We start from the raw sequence: 6,494 nt of genomic DNA, 5'->3' as shown, positions 1-6,494 counted from the left end.
TCAGATTTGATAGGTTGTCTTTTCATTTTCATTTAGTTCAAAATGTTTTCTATTTTTCTTTGAGACTTCTGCTTTGGTCAATGTAGTATTTTGTAGAGTTTTGCTTGCTTTTTAAAATATTTTTAGGTGTATCTGATATCCTGCTATTTTTTTTATGTTTAATTCTCTTTTTGTCAGAGAATATTGTCTGAGTAATTTTAATGCTTTGAAATTCAATAAGATTTGTTTAGTGACCTAGAATATGATCTAGCTTGGTAGACAAGGGCATTGCTAAATCATGTGGGTCAAGTCTTCCTTGTGTGTTACAGTTTTATGATGTGGAGGATATTTAGAATCTGGGTATTCTGCCTCTAAATGCCAGTAGTTTATAAAAATTATTTTGCAACCAAGTTTTCCTCAGAAATTTTTAGATGCCTGTTGGGGGCAGCAATGCTTCCTATTGAAAATAACTAATTTAAGGAATCATGGGTTGGATTCTTCTCTCACCTCCATGTGCCAGCTTGGATTTTTGTCCCTCTTTCTTAGCTCTGTAGTTCTTCCAGGCTACTTTGTAGCAATTTGATTCTAAAGCATCACCTTCCACTGGAACCCAAAGGTCTGGGGGAGCTTCAAGCTCCCAATGGATTCATATGAGGTTAACCCAACCTGGAGCCTGGAGCCTTGAGTCTCCTCAAATGTCCATCGATGAAAATTCCCAGGCAATTCCAGTTGCCTCTCAAACTATGTCTGAAGTGTTAATAAAGGACCTCAGTAACTTGATGCTCAACCCTAGTATCAAATTGCCCTTCATTCTACCAGAATGTCTACCTCAACCTACTGGGCAGTTACTTGGTGAAAACATACCCTGTAGGAGAGGGGTGAGGACCATGTTAACTGATCAGAGAGATAAGGTGGAGTGGCTGATTCAGTCTATTAAAAAGTGCTACTACAAAGGAGTTTCTCCATCTGACTCTCAAAGAGAACCACTGCAGAACGACGTTGAGACTCCCTCAAGAGTGCAAAGATTTAGATGCAGCTGTCGTTTTTGCCGGTCTCATAGAGATCCTTCTGAGGATAATTATGAGAGTTATTACACCAGTAAGTATTACAGTAATTATGACATGGAGTTGGATGAGCCATAAACCTCATTCTTGTACTATTCTTTCTTGCTGGCAATTTTAGGTTCATCATGAAGCAGCTTGGGAAAGATTGTGTACCAATATTTTGATAACCTATATTATAAGTTCTGTGATGTCTTTTTTTCTTGCATCTCTTTTCTACCTTAATACAGTAACTTATAAGGAATCTATGTAGCTTGCATTTGAATGACCTGAATATACTTTAGTTCCACTTTGTGAAACAAATTAACTTGTGTGGAAGGAATGTGAAGAAAACATTGGGTGGCTTGGCCACAGCATTGTTAGAAGAGCATGTTGAATTGTAATAAAAATTTTTGATGTCCTATTTCAAAAAAAAGAAAGAAACATGAATATTACAATTATTTCATAAATTAGATATTTTAGATTTACTTGTTCTCAATCCTATTTAAACCATCATAAAATGTGATAATTATTAATTCATTTTACTTTAGTCAAATGTTAAAAATGTAAAATTCAGGATAAAATTACTTAGTAAATTGGTGTTTTAAAGTAGTGTTCTGTCTCTGTGAGTATGTGTGTGTATGTATGTGTGTGTGTATGTACACTAGTATAAGTTAATCATTGTCCATATTGGATATTTTGTTTTTTCTTTCATTGTATTCATCTAGATTTGCAGAATTAATAACATCTGCACAAAAATTGCAAAGAAATTCCTTCCTTGTGTTTATAACTTTTATTGTGATGAAATTGATGTGGATCCCTTAAAGGAAATAATTACTTCTTAGTTTTTATACAAGGGAATGTGGCCTGAGCAAGTGTCTCTTGATTGGTGGTGGTGGATGAAGTGTGAGCCCTTTGAAAATCACTTAATAGTAGCTTTTGAAGTAGCAATTTCGACCACCTGCACTGGACCATCTGAACCCATCATTATTTCTGCTCTGTGAAGTAGGTTGTCATTATGGTTCACACAAACACATTTCTGTTTTTTCATAACTAGATCAGTTCACCTGGGACAAAAAACAGGAGAAATCTTCTGTACAGAAATCCTTCATGCAGAGAGGATAGCTTGATTAAATATTATTATTAATGGAATTTAAAATTTTTTCTCTTATTTTTCTGTCCAATAAATGCTGTTCCTATTTCCTTTACTGATGTAGAGGACTGTGATTCAAAAAGTCACAAACAGTTCATCCCTTGGTTGAGATAAGTACACCTTCATAGCTAATTGTATCAACTTTGTACTCATAGAGTTGGTAATAACTATTTGTAACTGATTGATAATAAGTGATAGACATGTTTTTGGTAACTTTCTCAAATTTAAACTACATAAAGTAGTGTAAGAACAAAGTCCCTGGTGAATATATAAATTATTTTTTTGAAAATAAGTTCAATTGAACCAGTTTTTCTCAACTTCTCTAATAAATCAAACAACCCAAATCAATATTATTATGTCAAATTCTTCTTTGCACTCCAATAAATATCAGCACATTCCACAAAACCAATTAGTAATAATAGTATATTACTCCTACTAAAATGTACTTTCTTGAGGGCTTGTTTTGTGTTAGATACAATGCTTTATAATCTAATTTAATTTAATCTTCCCAATAAAACATAGGTTGATGCTATTTCTAGCAAATGGAAGACCTAGAAAAGTTTCCATTCTTCAATAATTCTATTTTATTCTCAAAGAGTAGAAATTAGTCTAGTTTAGGAGGTTGTGAGTATGAAAAGTATATCCAGGGAAGTGATAACAGAATGTGCAAAGTATGAACACAGCCTGGCTTCTTTACTTGTCCGTAAGGAGATCTATAAATGGTTAGAGAGTAAAGTTCAAAGAACACAGTTACAAAGAGTGAAGCTGTGTTGATACTTAGGGGCAAAATCAGGGAGGCTTTGCAAATGACACTGAGAAGTCTGGACTTACCCTTCAGAGCATCAGGGAATCACTGAAGGATTTAAGGCAGAGAAATAATATCCTTATAATGCTTAAGAAAATTTTATTCTGCTTTTATGCTTAATGTATTATAAGACTGTAAGACTGGAAACAGAATGACCATATATGAAACTGACCCTATATTAAAGTTGCTTGATGGCCATGTCCTGCATTTGAATCACAGAATCACAGCATCTTTTGTGGTTTATTAGGAAGTAAGATTTAACAATAACACCCCAGTTTCTGGATAGGAGATTTGACAATTTCTGTTTGTTGCTTTGTCAAGGGCTTAAGTAACCTAGGAAAAATTTGGAGGGCACTGCAGTTTGAAGATTCTGGATAAATTTATCTACATTATATTTCTTCCTCTTGTGTAGAACTCTAGGCTGTGACCAGTTTCTGCATACAGCTTTCTTTCAAAACGTCTTTCCCTATGAGAACTTAACTATGTGAAAGTCCAGTTTTCCTCTGAGTCCATGCCCCCATTCCTTTAAGGAAGAAAATCTTTCCCACGCTCCTTTATCTGCTTCCTGCTTGGGGAAGGCAGCAGGGAAACCCTACTTCGTCCAGTACTGTTGATCGTGTAAGTGTGTCTGTTCTACAGCATAAAGGCATTCAAGTCTTGTCCCCATTTGCCTGTGCTTTGTCTGTTCTTACCACCTGACCACATCTATCAAGCCTCTGTGTTAGTGGAATTCTTGTAAAGTCTTTCCAGTTATCTTTCTGGAGCATTGCTCTCCATCAGGAGGGTAAATTGTGACTCAGTCTTGGCATGATTTTTGTAGCTTTGTCTGATGTATACCACACAAAATGTATCTAGTTTCAAGCAGCTGTGCAGATTTGTCCATTTTTTTGTACATAATGTGAGTCATTTAATGGAGATAAGAATTTGAGAGGTATAACTAGCACTTAAAACCAAGGCATTACACTATTCAGAACTTTCCCCCCCTATACTTTCAAGGTCTTCTTTTCCACTGTTTTCTTCTGTTCAGCTCACAGACATATATAAAATTTCTCTATCTAAAAATCTTAGTTCTATATTGGCCTTGTGATCCTACTTTTCCATCTTTCTTCATTATTTCATCACCAAGATTCTTCAAAACATAGTGTCGGGCTTCACTGGTGGTGCAGTGGTTGAGAGTCCGCCTGCCGATGCAGGGGACACGGGTTCGTGCCCCGGTCCGGGAGGATCCCACATGCTGCGGAGCGGCTAGGCCCGTGAGCCATGGCTGCTGAGCCTGCGCGTCCGGAGCCTGTGCTCCGCAACGGGAGAGGCCACAACAGTGAGAGGCCCGCGTACCAGAAAAAACAAACAAACAAAAAACAAACAAACAAACAAAAATAGTGTCAATTCCATACGTCTGTTCAACGATCTCATCTTCATTTTTCTACTCACGAATACCAGAAATCTACCCAATAATTCCATTGAATACTATCCCCAAGACAACCATAACATCCACTTCTTCTTTTTGTTCAATCTAATTCATCTGAAATTGACTTCTCAGGCCCTGGAATTTCTCCAGCCCTTACTTATATAATCTGTCTTGCCATTTAATCACATTCCATTATTCTTACTTTTTTGTAAGCAACTGATTATCAAATTACTTAATCAGATGATAAATTAGGCATCTTCAATGATGGAGTCTCTTTTATTTTTATGCTACTTTATTGATGATCAAAGGGATCTATTTAATCTCAGAGGGACTTAGCAAATCAATGAGATGTTAGAGGATTCTAGCCTAAATAAAAGATCCCAAGTATCCTCTTCACACAGAATTTCACTTTCATATGTCTTAATCACAGGCATCATTATTGCCTATGTTTTGCTCAGCAGAAGACTTGAGAGGTTTTAAAGGTTGTATTTCTAAAGCACTGCCTCTATTTGGCTTCTGGTACAACGTATTCTGCCTTATCTCCTACTATCTCTCATCATTAATTTATAATCCCTGGATTGAAAACTTAACTGAATATGCTTTCTTTGTTTGCTTCTTACATATTGCTACATCCCATGTTCCTCCCTAAAACCTTTTTCTTATCCTGTTCTAACGCACCCTTCACTTTTGAACTTGTTCTCTCCCATGTTGTCAAATACCATCTCTTTGTAGGTGATTTTAGATCACTTATTTAGCCCATAGCATCTTCAAAAGTTTTGTCCTCTATATCAGAGTGCTTACTTGATAACTCCACTAAAAAATCCACAGATATCTCTTTACTATTCCTGTCTTTCTTTTCTCGATTACAGATGCTTTTCTTCATCCAGTCATTCAGGAAATAAACTTATGAGCTATATTTAATCTTTACTTTGCTTTACCCCTATTGTTACAAGTTCTAAGGTTTGTATTTTTGTACCTTTTGTTCATTTGTTCAGTTCCAACTCCACAGCTAATGCCTTAGTTCAGACTCTTATTTCTCTTCTCTCAACTATTGTCATATTTTCCAAAATTGTTCCTCTGCCTCTTAAATTTCTTTGTTTGTCCTCTCCATGGCTGCCAGGGTAATCTTTCTAAAATGCAAGATTTCCCATATTACTCCATTGCTCAAATATCTTCAGATATCTTCACAATTGCTTACAGTATAAAACTCAAAACTGTTAGTGCATTGTACCTTCTGTGATCTGGGTGTTCCAAATGCCCAGGACTTTAATTGCTTTACCCCAAACCTCTCCAGTTCAACCTTATCCAAATATTTATAGTTCTGCAGGGCGCCATATTTTGTGGCTCAGATGATTTTGGGGGTTATCCTTCATTTCAAAAATGACTTTGTTTACTGACCAGCAACCTCTCATCCACCAGCATTCAACTAATTTGCTACCTTTCCTGAACTCATCAAATGAAATGATTAATTTCTCCTTTGTGACCTCACTATTTCCTGTACATTCTACCCCTAAAACATTTAGCAAATTTATTTATTTTCATATCTGTCTCACTCTATAATCAGTCAAATGAGATCAGGCAGTCAGTCAGCAAATATTTAATGAGAATTTTCTTTGATGGGATTAGGGTCTATGAAGACAAGTAAGACAAACTTTTGGGAATCATAATCTTAAAAGTTTTTTTTTTTTTCTGCACTATTCAAAGGATCAATCACACGATTATAGCAGATTTTAAAAACATTATATCTATATCTATCTATGTATCTGGAAGATTTAGTAAAATTGATTAAATTGGTAAATAATTAAATAATTTATTGGCAAATAATTATATTCGTAAATAAAATAACATGCTCCCAATTTCTCTATATATACCTTAATCTTGTCTACTGTTTAAGGTTAATTCCCACCATGGAACTTTCCTCAGTTACTTCACCAGGTCTGGAATCACAATCTAGCTGTGCTGTTGTCTGTGTTGTCTAGGTTTCTATTAACGTTTCTAAGTTTTGGGGTAGTGATCCCCATTTCATAGGCTTATTGTGCAGACTTGGGGAGATAACTGTATGTAAATCCCAGTTCATATTAGGTTCATAATGCATTTTTTGTTGCTTTA

The 6,494-nt window shown here is 35.6% G+C and overlaps 1 pseudogene across 1 annotated transcript; it reads left to right on the top strand.

Moving 5' to 3' along the window:
- The first annotated feature begins 619 nt into the window (after window positions 1–619).
- LOC307049111 (developmental pluripotency-associated protein 3-like) lies at window positions 620–1,121 on the top strand (annotated as a pseudogene). Its single transcript has one exon. The product of its transcript is annotated as a developmental pluripotency-associated protein 3-like (transcript).
- Window positions 1,122–6,494: the final 5,373 nt, after the last annotated feature.

This window comes from Hyperoodon ampullatus (assembly GCF_949752795.1).
Source record: "Hyperoodon ampullatus genome assembly, chromosome: 2".
Taxonomy (NCBI): domain Eukaryota; kingdom Metazoa; phylum Chordata; class Mammalia; order Artiodactyla; family Ziphiidae; genus Hyperoodon; species Hyperoodon ampullatus.
Note: the sequence above shows the minus strand (reverse complement) of the source record. Positions and strands in the feature narration are given on the sequence as shown.